Source organism: Bactrocera neohumeralis, unplaced genomic scaffold (genome assembly GCF_024586455.1).
Source record: "Bactrocera neohumeralis isolate Rockhampton unplaced genomic scaffold, APGP_CSIRO_Bneo_wtdbg2-racon-allhic-juicebox.fasta_v2 cluster10, whole genome shotgun sequence".
NCBI classification, from domain to species: domain Eukaryota; kingdom Metazoa; phylum Arthropoda; class Insecta; order Diptera; family Tephritidae; genus Bactrocera; species Bactrocera neohumeralis.
The window spans coordinates 1,611,150-1,632,144 of NW_026089623.1; the positions used below are offsets into that span (position 1 = coordinate 1,611,150).

Here is a 20,995-nt window from a genome sequence, read left to right on the forward strand (position 1 = left end):
GCGATCAGAGAACTTTCCTCACTTGCGTGAACTTCTACACATGACTCCATCCTCCATATTTTATATACATTAGGGGTTTTTTTTTTGAACTATTAATTTTTTTCAGTCCCGTCACGAAATTTCCTTGGAAATACCCCAAAAACAAATTCCCTGAAAATTTTAGCCCTAAATATTAACATTAAGAACTGGACCGAGGCATGTAAAAATTGTCCATAGAAAATACACCACAATCCTGATTTTTTATCTTTAAATTCTTACAGATCAGAGGTATTTTATGGCATCGCTTTGGCTTTAGACGCATATTTCTCAAAATTGTTCACTCTACAAAAGTGCCCCTTGCAACAAAGCCGTAACTCACATGCATAAATTTTTTGCTGCAGAATTTTGAGACGGCAAATGTTGCTAAAATTTTTGGCAAGTTTTGTATTAAAATACTTTTATCGTATAGAGCACATACTTTACATTGTTATGCTAAGGCTATGCTGTGGCTCACGACAAAGTGAGAGCGGTAGAAAGCATAGCAATAATCAGGGATAATGGGATGCCCAACTTATTCCAGCGTGAGAGCGCCTCAAAATAAGCGTTTTTTATAACATTTTCCATTGTGGCCACATCGAACAAAATAAGAATTTTTGGGCATTTAAATTAAAACGCGCAACGTTTATTACGATTGCAAATTATTATATATTGGACTTTTAATATATGGCGAAACCACTTAAATCCTTTTTTATGATTTTATGATATATTAAAACAACTGACTTTCGATCTTTCAATACTTAATAAGGTGAATTAAGCCTGTTAGTTTTCAATTAATGAATGTTTTTAATCATTTGTAATAGAAAATGATTTCTATTATGCATCAAATTACAAAACGTTTCATGAAATATATTTAAATTTCGCATTTTCTTTGATTTTCATTGTTTTAAATTTTTAATAGCGATCTTGAACAGCGGCAACAAATTCCTCCGTTTACATCTTTTTTTGGTAAGATTTCAATCTGGCCATCGCTCGTTTCCAATTGCTAAACGTCAAAACCTCCCCAATCCAGTCAACTGTCAAAGTTTAGGTGGTTTTGACGTTTAGCAATTGTTCTCTCACTTCCAGTGAGAGAGGAGTTGGGCATCCCATTATTCCTGGCAATAATTTTAGAAATTTTGCTGCTACGGAGTAGTAAATGAGAACCCTGGTGTTAAACATCAACCCAGAGATGCCTTGTGCTTCAACGTTTAATAAATGCGGATGGAATAGCGCCTCAAAACCTTTATCACACAACAATCGGGTAACTGTAGTAAAGAAAAAAAAAATTAATTAGTAAAATTAGTTGATAACAATTGATGACAAACACAGATGTTTCTAGCGTTACTTACTGGTCCATCGTAGTTTCAAAGGTAGTGGTTTGATTAAAGGTATAACCATCAAGCAGCTGTAAACTTAAAAAACAAGCAATTTCATAATTTGATTAAGCTTCTTTTGTATAACTTTATTAAAATACTAATGTATGTGTTAAGCGCTACTAATTTTTATATCCACTAACTCTTCACTAATTTGGTTCTACACATTTGTCTTTTTATTAAATAGTGTAAAAAAACTTTAGTTCCATATTTAACATTCATTGAAATCAATTTATTCCTACAATAAGGAAATGGTCGCAAGCAAGCAAAAATAAGTATTACCATTTTTGTAAACGAATAAAAATAAATTAAAAAGAAATTAAGTCAATACAAAATTCATTATCGAGTGATAAGTAACATAAAATATTTCATAATTTCTTTTATCTTGATAAATCCCTGTCTTCAACTAGTCAGGGTTATTTTTCTTTTTATTTGCCAACGCAAAAGACGTCCTGGTGGTGGACCGAGTAGGTTGGTTTTTTGAAGCCTCCAACGCGAAAGGGAATTCTATGCGAAATAACCGAAAACATCCCTATGTTGAACCGACCGGGACAATTCTTTTTGAAGCGCGACCGAAGGCCGCCGATGCAGAAAGGAATTTTATGCAAAAAAGTAGATAAGGTAACAGAATGCAACCCTTTTGTTATGGTGTGAACAAAAGTTAAATAATGAATAAAAGCTATTTTTGAAGTATTTAATATAAAATAAATGGATAGAAACGAATTAGTGAAGTGTTAGTGCATACAAAAGCCAAAAATATAAGTGAAAATGTCATTAAAATTCGGAGACAATAAACAACAACAACAACCGCACAATTGGATTAGGTTACGCTGTAGCAACAACAACATCAGGTGCAGTAGCAGAAGTAACGCCAAAATTGTGCAAAGAGTAGGGAAATCATGTAGGGCTTCTATTTTTAAATTCTGACTTGGATTTTATTAAGCACAAGCACTCCCTCCACACATAGAGCTGAAAACAGAGACTTTTTAAATAAACACATAGTGCTGAACTAATAATTGAAAACACATTCTTTTTAAATAAGCACATAGTGCTGAGCTAATAATATATATATATATAGACAGAGGGACCTCCTCCATCCATGCTCCATATAAATAATTTATATATATAGGAGGAGGTCCCTCTATCCGTACATACTCATTTTAACCCCGAAATCGGGTGATGTCATTCTAAAATTTACCAAGAAAAACTTCAGGATGGAAAAGCCGAGCAATTATACTGGGGGCTGAGGTACTGCTAGATAAATTACGTTGAGATAATGTCACGCCCACACAGCTATTACGCTTGAAGGAATATGCACATTTCTTGCTCTGTATTTGATGAAGAGCATAAAGAAACTGGCGAGTTATGAAGACTACTGGTCTTCTGCCCTTGATTTCCATGACCAATATGTATCTTCGCTTATGTCGCTCAACCGTTTAGGATGGCTTCACAACAACTTGCATTTGAATGATAACAACTTATTTCCTAATAAAATCTATGCTAATTATGATAAGCTTTAGAGCCTTTGTTAAATATACTGAAAAGAAATTCTGCAAAAAGCTTAGACGCACCAGAAAAAAAAAGCTGTAGTCGAAATTATGACTAGGGCCGTAATTACCTGAAAAAATGTATGACCAAGAAATCTATCAATTGCGCAAACTTATAATCTACAAGTAAAAATCAAAGAACATTTGCTGTATAAGGATATAATTCTATGGTAATTTAATTTAAGCTTAGTTTTTAAATTGTTAATCAAATTTAATATTTAGCTCAAATGTGTTAAAAAAAATATATAAAAAAATTAGCAAATAAATTTATTTAAATTAGATTTTTAGGAACTGGTTATGGTAACCATAACGCTAACCTATGAATTTCTTAAAAGTAACAAATGGGTAACAAATAAAATAACATACCAAGGAAAATCGAAGTAGCAAATATACTTGTTACAGCTAACAAATACGTTGACATGTTTAATGGCCCTATTGCGGTTTTCAACCCAACTGCATTTTAGTCGAAGTTTAAAAATTCGGTATTGCCGACATCAACTCAATCTGTCAAACAAAATTGCAGTTGAAGTATGATGGAACTTCAACTTTTTTTTGGTATTGCGGTTTTCAACTCTGTACAAGTCGAGTTGACTAGTATATAAATAAACTTCAACTGCTTAATAGCAGTTGAAGTTCAACATTCGTGCAGTGAAATACAAAAAAATATTAAAGAAAAGTGGAGAACGGGTAAAATAACTATTTTAATTAATGTTAAATAAATTTTAATTAATATTTTTTATAAATTTTTTTAAAAAATAAAGTTACAACAAAAAAGCAATTCGAAAAACTGGTGGAGTTAATGGAGAAGTTTCCAGAAGTAGGAAGAGGAAAGCCACAATTCGGAAGCAATAAATTCAAAATAACAAAGAATTGTGGGAGAGTGTGGCACTGCAGTTAAATTGTTTAGGGCCACCAAGCAGAACTGCATACGAATGGGGTCGAGTAAGTTATGGTTATGACATTAAAAATATTAATTAAAAATAAAATTTTTTTATTAGGTGTGGATTCACTATAAGGCAAATCTAAAGAAAAAACTTGCCAACAGCAGGAATAACTACCTTGCGACTGGTGGTGGTCCGTCGCAAGAGCAGTCGCTGAGCCCAGTGGAAGAGAGCGTGGCCCAGCTTATTTAATTAAAGGAAGCAGTTGCACCAAGTGGGCCAGCATTTGGTGTGGAGAATATACCACCTACTGTCGCCGATGTGCCCCTTGAACGTTCGCCATTGTCCACTCCAGTTGTGCAGGACGCCCGACTCCTTCCAGGAGAGTTCAGTTAAGGAGGGCGAACAATTGCATAGAGTCGGAAAGGCTGCAACTCCTTTCAACCCTGGCTGAAACGCAACAGCAAATTAAAAAAAAAATTGGATAGTGGGAGAAAACTGAACATAAATCTTATACTCTCCAAAAAGAAGCTTTAGAAGAATCTTCGCAAAGATTTTAATTTTTTTTTTTTTGGTTATTTAACACATGAAGTAATATTTTTTTGTATTTCATTTTTAATTATTCTGGAATGAAGTGATATTTTATATTTTTGTACCATTGTTTAAGTTTACTTTAAAAAATGAAGTGATATTGTTATTTAATGAATTTATTTAAATAAAACCCAGCGTCGCCTAAGAAATTACATTACTCCACTTATTTAGCAATAAATACGATAAAGTCTTACCCAAGATCCAAGTGTTATTGTGATGTTGTTCTGTAAATGCACTTTCAAATCGCTAACATTGAAAACAAAAGAGTCATGATTTGCGCCTTCATGCCTACCATCCACATACCGAATAGACATTTTATAATCACAAAGCAAAAAATTTAAGAAATTATACCATTTTGTTTCTAATATAATTCAGATTTTATACATACTATCATCACGTTTAAACTGTAGTAGCCCTTTCTGTTAAGATAAAGATGTTGCACTTCTTTTCTTGGTGAAATTATGCGAACATGAGTCCCGTCGATGCAACCAACTACTCCCGGGAAAGCACTTTTTGAATAAAATGAAACTTTTGAAGCGTTTTGCTCCTTCTCAGTCATTTGAATTTTAATCCATTGAGCACAAATATGTACGTTGTTCAATTATATTTAGAACCTCTTTAATTATTAAAGATATCGTAGGTTGCGCCAACCCAATGTTAAAATCATTTCCACTGCATTTTTGATAACCACCGTCAGCAAGGAAACGCAGAGTTGCGCATAATTTTAATATAGGAGATATGACCGTTCCTCGCACACGTTATTTAATCAAAAATAACTTATGAATCTGCAACAAATATTATTAAAAAGCCACTCAATTGTGAAAAAACTATGGCTTACTTTGCATTTGGAAGCTCCAATGGATTTGAGTGATCACGAAGGCTTTTTCGTATACGTAGCACATCAATTTTGTCCCTAATATTTTCGTCGTTGTAATATAAATCAAAACTTATATCCATTTTTTATTTATTTTAATGTTTATTCACTTTTTCGCGAGCGACAACTGAATTCAATTGTTTAAATATGTCGTTTACAAAATTTTAGCTGTTTCACAATCTGTCAAAATTCCCTATCTTAGGTTGGCAACGCCAATCATACTTCGACTGAACTTAGTTGAAGTTCGCCATACCGAAAAAGAGTTTGGTTGATCTGAAGTTGAATTCCCTTAACTTCAATTCGACCAAGTCGGGTTGAAAACCGCAATAGGGGCATAAATATTAAAAGTAGAAAACTCCTTTCCAAAACAATAATATGTACTAACAGAAATTTGGGTAAGAAATAATTTTGTTTTGTTTAACACATATGTAGGTAATATATTCTTTAACAAATGTATTTATTACCTTTAACAGACTGTAAACAGATTTGATAACCAATGTAATATTATGTCATTTAGGGGATTCCTATAGTCTCATAAATATATAAGTCATAAAAAAATACAATGCTTGTGAACACCACGATATAAATTTGTAATGGCAAATCAATTTTTAATGAGCTGATTGAAATAACACAAATACCAATATTTGCAATAATAAGTATTGGGCAGTAAAATTGCCAAGATAATGGATGCGCTGTGCAAGAATCAGTCCTTAAGTTTACCATTATAAGCAAATAATTGAGTTTTACTATTATAAGCAAATCTCACTTTAAGGTTTATTTTAATTATTCCTTTACGTAAAAATTATGTTCCACTCGTAAAAGTGTCCATCTCGTAATACCAATGTCATCAATTGCGTCATAACGTACTTGATAACATTTATGACAGCCGTTTAAACAAAAAGGCTCGTGTTCGTCTAGAAGAATTTTGCACATGTTAGATTGTATAAAAGTGTTTTTAACACAAATGGTAGAGCAGCACAGCTTCCTATAGACTTACAACTATATTTAGGTTGGAATCTTCCGGGGATGGATTATCCACACAAAAGCTGACTTCACTGTTTAGCGCGAGCGATCCAAAATATAACTAGATGCATATTTAAAGCAACATTGAGGTTAAAGGAGAAGTTTCTGCTTTGACCAAATAAAAATGAACGGTTAGAAAAATTCGATAGCTTGAAGGAATTAAAAATTAGAAAACAAAATGAGCAAAATAAAAAACAATGTTAAAGCTGATGGCTTAACCGCTAGTGCTATATATATAAATTGTAATTATATTATTCTTTGTATAAAAAAAACAATGTATAGAGTGGATTATGGCTGCGTTATTCATAATATGCTAATCAATTTCCAATTTAAAAACAGCGCATTGAAATTGACCCTCAATATATCTTACAACCAGGAAGTAGTCTCCTTGACTACATACAAAATCATATAACAACTTAATATTCAACAGTATATATTATTCAAACATGTATATTCGCTATTTATAAATTCACACAAAAATAAAAATGTTTTTTTTAATTTAAAAATTAATAGAAAAAGTAATTATTGAAAAGAAACTTCAGGTACTCTAAACAATTTAAAGTTCACTTGAATCACTATATTAACATGCACTTGTCTATATTTGTGCTTCAAAACATCCACTGCCAATCTTTCTTCCATTTGTAATTCCATTATTTTTCATTTTTCTTGATTTTGCGGTTCTTTCAGTTTTATTTCCATTTTTTACTTTTAGTACTAATTGTTGCTTTTCTCTTAACTCCATTTGTTTTTCTTTAATCACCAATTCTCTTTCTCAAAATTACAAGTCATTCTCTCTAAAAATCATTTCTTGCTCAATTGTCTGTTTTTCCAGCTGGATAATTTCAGAATAAAATTGTAGGATATCTGATGGCGTAGTTGTGAAATAGATTCCTTTACGGATCGTCCTTTTTCCACATTCGCTTTCGTCATCTGAATAGTTTCAGTTAACAAAATCTCGATGACACTACCGACTCAACCAGTCTTCCGCCGAAAATTCCATCCATTTCATAAAAAACGTACACATTTTAAGTAAAGTGACTGAAATAAAAATATGTAGTTATTCTAAGTAACAGCAGAAAAATTAATGACATTTAAATAAAAATTCTCAATTTACAAGTCATTCCACTCCATTTTATGGTCCGAACCATTTGCACAAAATCGTAATTGTCCTCAATACTTTCTATTTGCTTTACTTCCATTCGCATGCAGAAACAGTCACCTTCCAGTCCACCGCAACGTTGTTCTCTTTTGCAAATCGTCTATAATAAATTCGAGACATTGGCTTCTATAATTTAAATTATAATAGATTACTTCTAAATTGTATTTCAATTAATAGATATATGGGTCGGCTTTAGTATACCGTCCCAGGATTTCGGGAATAAAATGGGTAATGTCGGATAGAGGAGACTCTCCAGATCACGAATATATATGGTTATAGCCGCAGGAAGCTTATTGTTTTCGAGATATTCGCGTTTAAAGTTGAAAATTTGCAATATTTTAATTACATATTTTCGATATATAAAATTAATTTTGCATTTATATTTTTCAATTTTATATACACTAACACATCACTAATTCATTTGTACACATTTATTTTATATAATATAGTGCAAAATAGCTATTAATATACAAATAAATTATCGTTGAATTATGATTATTTAAGAATAACAATTGAATTACAAACTGTCAAATAATCAGTGTTACCTTATCGACATCATTTGTAATAAAGTGAACAGATTATACCCCAAATACGAGAATCAACAACCTATCAAAAAAATAACCCTAATCGGTCAGACACCGAGGTGTATCAGATTTTTTTCGCAAAAAGGAGTTCTACGCGAAAAAAATTTGATACACCCCGGTGTTGGACCGACCAGGGTTATTTTTTTTTTAAGCGCGGCCGAAGGCCTCCCACGCAAAAAGAAGTGCTACGCGAAAAAAATTTGATACACCCCGGTGTTGGACCGGCCAGGATTATTTTTTTTTTGAAGCGCGGCCGAAGGCCTCCCACGCAAAAAGAAGTGCTACGCGAAAAAAATTTGATACACCCCGGTGTTGGACCGGCCAGGATTATTTTTTTTTAAAGCGCGGCCGAAGGCCTCCCACGCAAAAAGGAGTTCTACACGAAAAAATTTGATATAGCCTGGCGTTGGACCGGCCAGGGTTATTTTTTTTAAGCGCGGCCGAAGGCCGCCCACGCAAAAAGAAGTGCTACGCGAAAAAAATTTGATACACCCCTGTGTTGGACCAGCCAAGATTATTTTTTTTGAAGCGCGGCCGACGGCCACCCCCGCTAAAAGGAGTTCTACGCGAAAAAGATCTGATACACCCTGGTATTGGACCGACCAGGGTTAGTTTTTTTGAAGCGCGACCGAAGGCCGCCCACGCAAAAAGGAGTTCTACGTGAAAAGAATTTGATACACCCCGGTCTTGGACCGACCAGGATTATTTTTTTTGAAGCGCGGCCAAAGGCCGCCCACGCAAAAAGGAGTTCTACGCGAAAAAGATCTGATACACCCCGGTGTTGGACCGACCAGGATTATTTTTTTTTAAAGCGCGGCCGAAGGCCTCCCACGCATAAAGGAGTTCTACACGAAAAAATTTGATATAGCCTGGCGTTGGACCGGCCAGGGTTATTTTTTTTTAAGCGCGGCCGAAGGCCGCCCACGCAAAAAGAAGTGCTACGCGAAAAAAATTTGATACACCCCGGTGTTGGACCAGCCAAGATTATTTTTTTTGAAGCGCGGCCGACGGCCACCCCCGCTAAAAGGGGTTCTACGCGAAAAAGATCTGATACACCCTGGTATTGGACCGACCAGGGTTAGTTTTTTTGAAGCGCGACCGAAGGCCGCCCACGCAAAAAGGAGTTCTACGTGAAAAGAATTTGATACACCCCGGTCTTGGACCGACCAGGATTATTTTTTTTGAAGCGCGGCCAAAGGCCGGCCACGCAAAAAGGAGTTCTACGTGAAAAAAATTTGATACACCTCGGTGTTGGACCCACCACGGTTATTTTTTTATAGGTTGTTGATTCTCGTATTTGGGGTATAATCTGTTCACTTTATTACAAATGATGTCGATAACGTAACACTGATTATTTGACAGTTTGTAATTAATTTGTTATTCTTAAATAATCATAATTCAACAATAATTTAAATGTATATTAAAAGCTATTTTTGCACTATATTATATAAAATAAATGTGTACAAATGAATTAGTGAAGTGTTAGTGCATATAAAATTGAAAAATATAAGTGCAAAATTAATTTTAAATATCGAAAATATGTAATTAAAATGTTGCAAATTTTCAACTTTAAACGCGAATATCTCGAAAACTATAAGCTTCCTGCGGCTATAACTATATACATATATCCTTGATCAGGATAATCTCCTCTATCCGACCATATCCTTTTTATACTACTTCATAATACTTCAAAATACTTGTTTTGTCTCAAAATTTAACCAATGATTTCTCATTTCTCAACAGCCACTTTTTTGTTGGGTTGGAACGCACCCACTTTGCTTATGCCTAAAAGCACATTTAATTAGAAAAATTGTATTTATTATGCATTTTCATATTACCTGTATAATATTATACTACTCCATTAATCCAGAAACCGTCGAAAATAGCAAATTGAAAGAAATTCAAATTCAAACACAAATCTAACCAAAAGCAAATAGAAGTAAACAGGAATCAGCTGATTAGTTATAACAAACCAAATACATAGCGTTCAGAGTTCTATTTGTATTTTATTATACTCTCGGAACAAAGTTGCTAAGGAGAGTTTTATACTTTTGTTCACATAACGGTTGTTTGTAAGTCCTAAAACTAAAAGAGTCAGATATAGGGTTATATATACCAAAGTGATCAGGGTGACGAGTAGAGTTGGGCACAATTCTGATTTCTTTGGCGCCGCGATTTGAAGGTACCGTTGGAAAGAAGAAGTCCTCCTGATTAAAAAATATATGGGGGTAACGGTACCGCAAACGCTTAGTTTACGAGATATTCGACCTTAAAGTTCAAAAATTCCCAAAATTCGAACATTTCAACCAGCTATTTTACCACATTAAACACACTTTACTCACATTTTTCATTTCAAATTAATTAAACTAAACTATAAACTTTTAAATAAATCCACATTTTACACTTTTAACAGTCTTTTTACCGAAGAAATCTTTATTTTAAAAATTATATTTTACACTCGTAGTGAACATCATGTGTGTGCTAAAAATTACGATGATATGGAGCGCTGCCTTGTGATAATAAGGAAATTCGCTGAAATGCCTTCTTTCCGGCTACGTGTTGCTGTGGCTGAGTGATTCAAGAGGGATTTTAAAGACAAAATTTAACACAAATTAACATAACATTTTTATAACATATTTAATAAATACTTTAAATATTTTTATTTGATATATATACTCTAAATGTCTTTAATCGTAATAAATCACAGTTATTGAACATTAAGCGCCAATCGATGTTCAATATTTTTGATCAATCGGTCCTTTGTTAATACAAATAAACTTGATGGTCTTCCTACTCGTGAACACGCTACGTATAATTGCCCATGGGAGAAACATGGATTTTCCAAGTCTAATCCGCAAATAGACATTGTTTGGCCTTGGGATTTATTTATAGTCATCGCGAAAGCTAAACGAATGGAAAACTGTAGTCTTTTAAATAGTAGAATCGGATGGTATCATCGGAATTTGTGTTTTTCATTTGGGAAGTCGATTTTCAGCAGAAATTAGATTCATTGCTCTAATAAACATTTGTTTGTTTACATTTTTTCCTTTTTGTAGTGTCTAAATCAGCTGTGATAATTTAATAGATTTCCATTGTATTTGCACCGTTTTTACACAATCTATTTTTTAATATAAATACACAAATTTCAATAAAAATTAAATTTAATTGAGAATTTCCACCTATGTGTTCCAGCACCTGAGCAAATAAACCAGCTGTAGAATTTCAGTTAAACGAAAAGGTCTCAGATTGTTGTAATTGGTGCTTTTGTTGTGGGTTGTTTTCCAATTGGAGAAGTAATACCCAACTGTTCGCATAGGGTTGCAAAGTCTTTATTGTTTTTTGTTTGTTTTTTCAATGATAAGTGAGCAATAAAAAAATAATTGTAAAATAGTACAGTCAAAACCAGTATTTTTATAAATCAGCTAAAATATATTGCTTTTTTAACTTATACCATGTTCAGACCGACACTTAATCACACGATTTCGGCTGTTGAATGGATTATCCCACTAATCTTAAAAATTTATCAAGATTTCGCCATACAAAGATGACAGTTCCAAATCACTTCATTGAAATGATTTGAAACTGATCCACGCTAAATCTCTCTGTGCGACTCTGATTTTCCGCAATCTACTTGTCAGCTCTGGAAATCTGTTACATTATCACAGCTGATTTAGACACTACAAAGGGGAAAAAATGTAAACAAACAAATTTTTTTAAAGCAATGAATCTAATTTCATCTGAAAATCGACTTAACAAATGAAAAAATGCATCCACTATTTCTATTATATGGAAAATATTTAAAAAAGCCGTATTTTTATTTCAAAATACTATATTACAATCTTTTCTTTTGATAAATATTAAGCGATGTTAATTCTTTAATGACTATAACAGCTGTTTTTTAATCTTTCTAACGGCAGTGAGAACACTGTTGGGTTATGAAATGCTTAAATATAATCTAATCTTTTAAATTTTCGGTCTGAACATGGTATTACATTGTTTTGCGTTTAATTTAAGTTTACATTCATAATTTGTAATTTAATTAAACTTATTTGTGCTGGTAACCCTTCTCTTTATGTATAATATGATATAAATAAATGCATACATGCATCTCCTAAATAGAAATAGTTATTCCTGCATACACACCACCGGTGGTCATCGAATGGCATCCACATAGGGTATTGTAGTAAACTACCTGCCGCATACAACACTGCGCTGTTGGCATTTAATTTTGGTAAGTGTTCAGTGTTGTCGGTATTGTCAGTGTTGTTTTTGCGACAGCTAAAAATTATAAACTTTTAATTTAATTTAATTTAATGTGAATGAATTTCACTGTTCTCTGACTTTGTAGATTATATAATTGGCTGTATTTATGTAACTGTAAGTTAGAAGTAAAATAAAATGTTAATTATTAATTGTGGAGACGATAAAATTGTAGTTTATATAAAACGTTTGTATTTTTATCATACCTGTTGAATACTTACTCAATCCAATCAATAATTAGCGACATCTGTTAGAATCTTTTTGAACTAACAAATAATACAAATAATTTGCAATAATATAATATTGCGAGTATAAATTGAGATGTAAGCTATCCTATCATCTAAGTTGGACCAAATTACATGTATATGCCAACTTACATGAATATCAGTTGACTCGTTTTTGAGTTTACTCAAAACATACACACGGACACTGGATTTTTATATATTAAGATTATATAATAATATTATACATATATATTCTCACCTAATATACAAAAAAACGTATTATCAAAAATAAATGGAAAGCGCTGACAGATATAATAACCAAAATTTAACCATTTTATAACAAAAACTCAAATTTTGTTTTAATATCAGTGCAAGATAACCAAAAAATATAACCACTTTATAACGAAACTCAATATATTTTTTTTATTTTAACGCAGAAAGGAGTACTACGCGAAAGTACTTCAGTCACATAAATCACATATTACACATATACATATGTATGTAGAAAGAATTTTTTTGTAGTTAATATAGAAAAAAGAATCACGCGAAAAGCAAACAAAGAAAAAGTGTTAAACATCCTACATATTTGCTGTTTAAGATGTGGCAAGGCTTGTTTTCCTCATAATTGTAAACAATCTGACCTTTTCAACGATGAGTGTGCTAAGTGATTTTTAAATTAATAAATTGAGGTAAAATATTCCAAAATAAAAGTGAAATGTGAACTTATTTCAATGTTTAAAGTGTATATTTAAACATACAGAGTGAAAAACGTGAAAAAATTTAGTGAAACATAGAGATGTACCATGTGTTATTAGTGCAAATTTTTGAACTTTAAATCGTGAATATTTTAAAAAATAAAAGTTATTTTTATATTATTTTTGGATATTTCTTCTCTGGAGAAGCTCCCCTATCCGCATATACCCCATTTATACGGAAATTCGGTTTTTTTACCCCTCCGCCAAAGTAATCGGAATCGTGCCTAGAGATGAAATCCGGATGTCCGTCCGTCTGTCCGCCCGTCCGTGCAAGCTGTAACTTGAGTAAAAATTGAGATATCCTGATGAAACTTGGTACATAAGAAGGTTAAGTTCGAAGATGGGCAAAATCGGCCCACTGCCACGCCCACAAAATGGCGAAAACCGAAAACGTATAAAGTGTCATAACTAAGCCATAAATAAAGATATTAAAGTGAAATTTGACACACAGTAATTTTTTGGAAAAGTGGGCGTGGCCCCGCCCCTACTAAGTTTTTTGTACATGTCTCGGAAACTATTATAGCTATGTCAACCAAACTCTATAAAGTCGTTTCCTTCAGGCATTTCCATATACAGTTCAAAAATGGAAGAAATCGGATAATAACCACGCCCACCTCCGATACAAAGGTTATGTTGAAAATCACTAAAAGTGCGTTAACCGACTAACAAAAAACGTCAGAAACATTAAATTTTACGGAAGAAATGGCAAAAGGAAGTTGCACCCAGGCTTTTTTTAAAAATTGAAAATGGACGTGGCGTCGCCCACTTATGGACCAAAAACCATATCTCAGGAACTACTAGACCGATTTCAATGAAATTCGGTATATAATATTTTCTTAACACCCTGATGACATGTACGAAATGTGGGTGAAATCGGTTCACAACCACGCCTTCTTCCAATATAACGCTATTTTGAATTCCATCTGATGCCTTCTCTGTATAATATGAGTGGAACCAATGATGATTATGACTATCCTATATTTAGGAACCAATGATGATAGCGGAATAAAACTTTACACAAATACGGTATTTGAAAAATATGTAAATGACGTATAATGAAATCTCGATTATCACTTTATCATGCGAGAGTATAAAATGTTCGGTGACACCTGAACTTAGCTCTTCCTTACTTGTTTTTGTATGCAATCCAACCTCAAATTTTTTAAACTAGAATACAAATTTATGATTTTATGATATTACGATGAGTTATGACAACTTGTAAGTCTCCTAATTATGTATTCCGGATACTTTTACAATATTTATTGATTTATTGGCTTCTTTTATTTTTATACAGTTAGCGTATTTATTATTTAACTTATCTCTTATGTTATTAAGTATTATTTCTTTTTATCATACAAAATGCATTATTCAACTCTATTTTAACAAACTGGACTGATGAATAAAATTTGCTTTCGCTTTTATTATTTCTTCTTCAATTAGCAATTTATTTTGTGCTACTGATATTGCTTTAAATAGTTTATAGGTTTTTGGTACTTTTGGATATTAATATACAAGTATGTATGTATATTATTATTATATGATATTGCTACATTAATTCTTTCCTCGCTTATTATTTGGTATATAAGGGTTTGTACTTGAGGTTTAATTTTTAATATGTTCATACAAATAAATGTCAATGGAAAAAATAACGATTTTTCAATGTCTGGTTAGCAGCTCCACGCTGTACTTCTGAGAATCTGCTGTATAAACATTGCGTACAAGAAATTCCTGTTCTTTTGCCGTTGCGCGGCTGATGACTCACGCAAATCAACGAGCAAAGTATCGACGTGGGAATCAGCCCAAGATCTAAAAAGATCAATACAGCGAGAAATGTCGATTCAGATATTATCGGAATTATGACTGAATTCAACCCACTAAAAGGTTCAACGTCAGCAACACAGTTCATATCGCGTACTGAAGAGTTGCTACAATGCTACGGCTGGAAGGAGAAAAGAGTTTTAATCGCAGTTCAACACAAAATGAAAGGCATGGCCAAACGTTGGTTAAATGCACAACCACTTTTCCAAACATGGTCACAATTTGTATATGCATTTAGAGCACAACGCATAAGCTACTTATGAATCGTAAACGTAAAAACGGCGAAGATTACATAGAGTACTTTTACTCAAAGGTAGGGTGGATATGCATATCATCAGCGGCCTCTATAATTTTGCAATAACGAAGCCATTAGAAACGATGAATTTAACAACGTGGAGTGAACTATTAGTGGCATTAATGAATCTATCAGCAATTAATAGTACATCGGTAACATCAATACCACCAAACCCACATGCAACGAAGACCGAAACTAAATTCCACGGGAGGCACACAAATAAAGTTCTTCAACTGCAACGAGTTGGGACACATTGCAGCCAAGTGTCCGCTACCAAAACGTAAATTAATGTGCACGATATGTTCAAAAATGGGCCACGAAGCTGAAACGTGCAGTAAAAAAGCATCAGTTGCTTTAGAATACGACGAGGCACCTCTGAATCTGAATGGGAATAAACTCGAAGTGTTCATCGATTCGGGCAGCGTATGCTCGTTGATACGGAAAACGGCAGCCCTTCGTGCCGTTCTCACAGCGACCAACATTGCCAAAAGTTTTAAATGAACTGCTAGACAATGACATAATCCGGCCCAGCGATTCACCACACGCAGCGTCAGTCCTCCTACTAAAGAAGTCTAACGGGGAAAGTCGTTCGTGTATCGACTACCGAGCGCCCAAAGAGGTCACGGTTAAGAAGAACTACTACACGTAAAGTGCCCTGGAGACGATCAAATAATTGCGTCAAACAGTGCATATGGGTTAGTGATGTTCAATCGTGTTTTGCCCGCAAACGTTCAAATTAACACGTCAAACATCAGTTTAGTTTTAAGGTCGTAGCGAACGGTCATCATGTCAGCGTCGGATGATTATACATATGTTATTGGCATGTGTTTTTGTTATTTTATTTATTTATTTTATTTGATTTATTTGATTTTATTTTATTATATTTTATTTGAATTTACTTTATTTATTTTATTTTATTTATTTGATTTTATTTATTTTAAAATTTTAGACTTATTTCAATTCAATTAATTTTTCTGTGTCCTCTCAACTTGAAATCTTCATTGCAAATGAGCTCATGCTTGTCAAACATGAGTGGAGACGATCAAATTATCGTCTGTCAAATAGAAATATCAAAAATTTTTGATTTTCATTAAACAGAGCCGACAACAAGTCGGTGTAGCGTACGTGCAGCCGACGATACCAAAACACTTAAAGTGTTTGATGCAATTATTTGATCGTCTCCAGGGCACTTAATGCCGATAGTCGAAGAGCAGCTTTAACGGCTATCGGGAATTAAGATATTTTCAACATTGGACATGACATCCGGCTACCAGTACCAATGAAGGAAGAATCAAAGAAATTCACTGAATTTTTAACACCTGAGGGATTGTTTGAGTCTAACGTGATGCCTTTTGGTCTGGTAGACGGTCCCATGGCTTTCCAGGAAATTATCGTCAATCTAATCAACACACAGAAGCCTCGAGACAAAGTGGCCATTATAGCCACAAGGACAGTCGACAAAGGCATCGAGGTACATAAACAATTCCTTGGAGCCGTAACTTCATATTTTTCTTCTTAATTGGCGTAGACACCGCTTACGCGATTATAGCCGAGTTAAAAACAGCGCTCCAGTCGTTTCTTCTTTTCGCCACGTGGCGCCAATTGGATATTCCAAGCGAAGCTAGGACAAGCCGAGTAGAAAATCGTTCGGCTGTCTGTTGTGATTGCAGCTTCTCGACGTCGAACCTTCCTTGTGTTTGTTGACGTGCGCTGTTGCTGCACAGAGGCGGGTGCGAATCTTGGCTGCAACAAGATAGTGATCGATGTTAGGACCTCGGAGCGCACGCACATCTAAAACACTGGAGACGTATCTTCTGTCCATCACAACATGATCGATCTGGTTGGTAGTTTTTCGATCCGGAGACAGCCAGGTAGCTTGATGAATCTTCTTATGCTGGAATCTAGTACTACAGCTAACCTCGGCCTCGGCGAAGTCGATCAGCCTCAACCCATTTGGGGATGTTTCGTCGTGGAGGCTGAATTTAACGGCCGTAGTGCCAAAAATACCTTCTTTGCCCACCCTGGCGTTAAAGTCGCCAAGCACGATTTTGACATCGTGGCGGGGGCAGTTCTCATAAGTGCGCTCCAAGCACTCATAAATGGCATCTTTGGTCACATAGTCCTTCTCTTCCCTCGGGGCGTGGGCGCAAATCAGCGATATGTTGAAGAACCTCGCTTTGATGTGGATTGCGGCTAGACGTTCATTCACCGGTGTGAATGATAGTACTCGGCGACGGAGTCTCTCTCACACCACGAATCCCACACCAAACTTGCGCTCCTTTATATGGCCACTGTAGTAAATGCCACAAGGACCTACTCGTCTCTGTCCTTGTCCCGTCCGTCGCATTTCTTGGACGGCGGTGATGTCAGCCTTTATTTTCACGAGGACATCAACCAGCTGGGCAGCGGCACCTTCCCAATTAAGGGACCGGACATTCCAGATGCATGCCCTCAACTCGTAGTACTTATTTCGTTTGCCATGGTCGTCATCAAAAGGGTGGTCTCTCATCCGAGGCTTGTTGCTTCATTTCATTGGGGGTGTTTGTTTTACGTGGCGGGTCCCAAACACAGCGCATAACCCTGTGTAGGGGATATTTGATTTCTCACTTTAGCTCGCCTTCAAACGAATGTTCTTAGGCTACCCAGAGGATACTTGGTCAAAGACCGGAAGTCGTGAGCTGCTTGAGTCATATGTAAAAGAATCGTTTCTGGCCACTCCCAAGTGAATGGCAATCAGAGAACTTTCCTCACTTGCGTGAACTTCTACACATGACTCCATCCTCCGTAACTGCATCAGGTCTTACGATTAGACCATTCAAATGCACATCCTTAGTGCAGTAAGTACGTTTTCTGGGGCATGATATAAACGGTAATGGCATACGACCAGAGGAACTCAAAACCAAAGTAATTAAAGAGTTTCTGCAGCCAACAACAACAAAAGCTGTACGACAATTTCTGGTCATAACTGGTTATTTCCGGAAATTTATTAAAGGCTACAGTATTTTGGCACGACTATTGACGTTGCTGCTGAAGAGGAACGCAGAGTTTGTTTGGAATGAGCAACAAATCCACACATTTGAAAGGTTTTAAAGTCTAATAACAATCAAGTCAATAGTAACGATATATGACGCAACAAAAGCACACAAGGTGCACACGGACGCCAGTTCCTCAGGGTTATTCGAAGTGCTAATGCAGAACAACGAGGGTCCGAGTAGAAGCCTGGTTTTTTTTTAGGAGGCAGTGCAATGACGCAGAACGCAAATACACCAGCCACGAACTAAAAGTTCTGGCTATAGTTCAAACATTGCAACGTTACCGAATGTATTTGATTGGCGATCACTAAAGCGACAACAACATTGTTTCACCGTAGAGGTGCAAATAAAACGTTAGCTGATGGGTTAAGCAGATGTCAAACACTCCCACCAGTAGAACCTAAAACGAATGCAGAATCAATTTATCCAGTAGTACAAATTGACAACGATTGGGTATCGGCGATGCAAAGACAAGACGGCACATTAAACGAAATCATCGAAGTTCTAAACAGCAAACAAGCATTCAACGCACGTCAACTGAAAGATGACTATATATGGCAAGGTCAGCGACTATATCGCAAATTAGAGGACAACAAGAGACTAGTGGTTCCGAGAGTCATGTCACTTAGTAAGAGCATGTCACGACGAGGTCATGCCGAACGTGTTAATAAGACAATTTGAGCATCGCTCAAATGCAGCATCAAAGCCGATAAAGAACGGGACGAAGCTCTACCACAACTTCAATGGAGCATAAACTTCCAAAGCACCGCAACGACGATACAAAGCCCTAACCGCTTAGTTTACAACTATAAACTACGCGACGTCACAACAAATCGATTAAGGGGGTATTCTGGTTTAGAAATTTGAAAAAATCGATTTTTTTTTGCATATTTTTATAGTATAACCCTTCAAGAAAATGTTCCTAAGCGGATTTTTCGAAATTCAAATTATTTTCCGAGTTACAGCTCATTTTGTGACTCCGACTCCGACTGTGCGCGTCTAGTTCTCAAAATTCCGAACCACAAAAAACAGGGAAAATACGAAACTTTTTTTCAAACCTCCACCATTTTGTAAAAAAAAAAAAATTCAAAAACGTTTCGTAGTGCGATAACTACACTTTTACTCTTCACGGATTTCGCATAAATTTTCATTTTAGGTTACGGAAATATTTATATCCTGCACACCAGGACAATCCATTGTTTCATCAGTCTCTACTCCTCCGACCTGCAGTTTGTTAAAAGTTAACTTTTTTCTTATATTAATTATGTTTTGTTATCTTAGAATATCAATAAAAAGCATGTAAAAAAAATGGATTGTCAAAATAATTTTTGATTTTTTTATAGCGTCAAAAAAAACCTAAATTTCGAGCTTCTAAACCAGAATACCCCTTTAATCCAAGAATCACACAGACGACGAGGGGAAAATTCAACATGAAGATGTCCGACTAAAATCAGCAGCTGAACGAATAAACATAGAAAGGACCAAATGGAAACAACGACAACAAACAAACATCGTAAACCGAGACAGTATAACGAGTGAGATTCAGTTGTAATAAACTACGTGCCTCCTCCAAAGTGGACATCTCAAAGCTTGATTCGGCATACAAAGATCCATATTTGGTAACGAAGGTATTACCCAACGATCGCTACGTGGTTGAAAATATACCAGATATACCGAATCGGCGGAAGCGCTACGCAGGATTATTTTTGAACGACAATATGAAGCCATGGCGCGCTTTACGTATGACGGATGACGAATACGACACCAAATGTTCACCTAAAAGCATCGACTACATCGCTAATGGAGAATCGTCCCGGAGAGACGATCTATCAGGAGTGGCCGAGCTGATGGCAACCCAGCTGCTGATATGCCGTGTTGCAAGGCAGACAGCAAATAGGAGAGTTGGTAGAAGGCATAAGCGAGTGTCGCTACGTATTTCAATTTCTTTATAGTTCTTGTATATTTTTATATTCGTGATTTTTTTCAATATATTTAATCGACACTTACAATTGTTTTTATTAACAATCCTACCTTTCAAGTTGGTTCAAACTGGACAGCGTGAAACATTTTTCTAAAATCGGTTCAGTACTTTAGGTTAAGTTCACTGGTTATTGATATATAGTATAATAGTAATTTGGAGGATGGAGTAATAGGTAGAAGTTCACGCAAGTGAGGAAAGTTCTCTGATCGCCATTCACTTGGGAGTGGCCAGAAACGATTCTTTTACATATGACTCAAGCAGCTCACTACTTCCGGTCTTTGACCATGTATCCTCTGGGTAGCCTAAGAACATCCGTTTGAAGGCGAGCTAAAGTGAGAAGGCGAAACATCAGATAAATAAAGGAGCGCAAGTTTGGTGTAGGATTCGTGGTGGGAGAGAGACTCCGTCGCCGAGTACTATCATTCACTGCGGTGAATGAACGTCTAGCCACAATCCGAATCAAAGCGATGTTCTTCAACATATCGCTGATTTGCGCCTACGCCCCGACGGAAGAGAAGGACAATGTGACCAAAGATGCCTTTTATGAGTGCTTGGAGCGCACGAAGAAGTTCGAATAGCA

The 20,995-nt window shown here is 35.3% G+C and overlaps 3 long non-coding RNA genes across 4 annotated transcripts in view; 1 reads left to right on the top strand and 2 right to left on the bottom strand.

Annotated features, from left to right (window-relative positions):
- Positions 1-944: 944 nt before the first annotated feature.
- LOC126764937 (uncharacterized) overlaps positions 945-20,995 on the bottom strand; it is a 42,287-nt gene continuing 22,236 nt past the window's right edge. The window contains exons 7-8 of one of the 2 annotated variants that reach the window (XR_007668129.1): positions 7,422-7,566; positions 6,742-7,345 (exon numbers count right to left, since the gene is read on the bottom strand). This is a non-coding gene — a long non-coding RNA (uncharacterized LOC126764937). Of the gene's footprint in view, positions 1,036-6,741; positions 7,346-7,421; positions 7,567-20,995 lie in introns of those variants that run through there. The other variant, XR_007668128.1, reaches the window with a different exon arrangement.
- LOC126764961 (uncharacterized) lies at positions 5,512-20,490 on the top strand. Its single transcript, XR_007668167.1, has 3 exons — positions 5,512-5,679; positions 10,515-12,281; positions 19,778-20,490. It is a non-coding gene; the product is annotated as an uncharacterized LOC126764961 (long non-coding RNA).
- Positions 9,339-11,276, bottom strand: LOC126764962 (uncharacterized). Its single transcript, XR_007668168.1, has 3 exons — positions 11,230-11,276; positions 9,889-10,135; positions 9,339-9,835 (listed from the first exon to the last, which is right to left on the bottom strand). It is a non-coding gene; the product is annotated as an uncharacterized LOC126764962 (long non-coding RNA).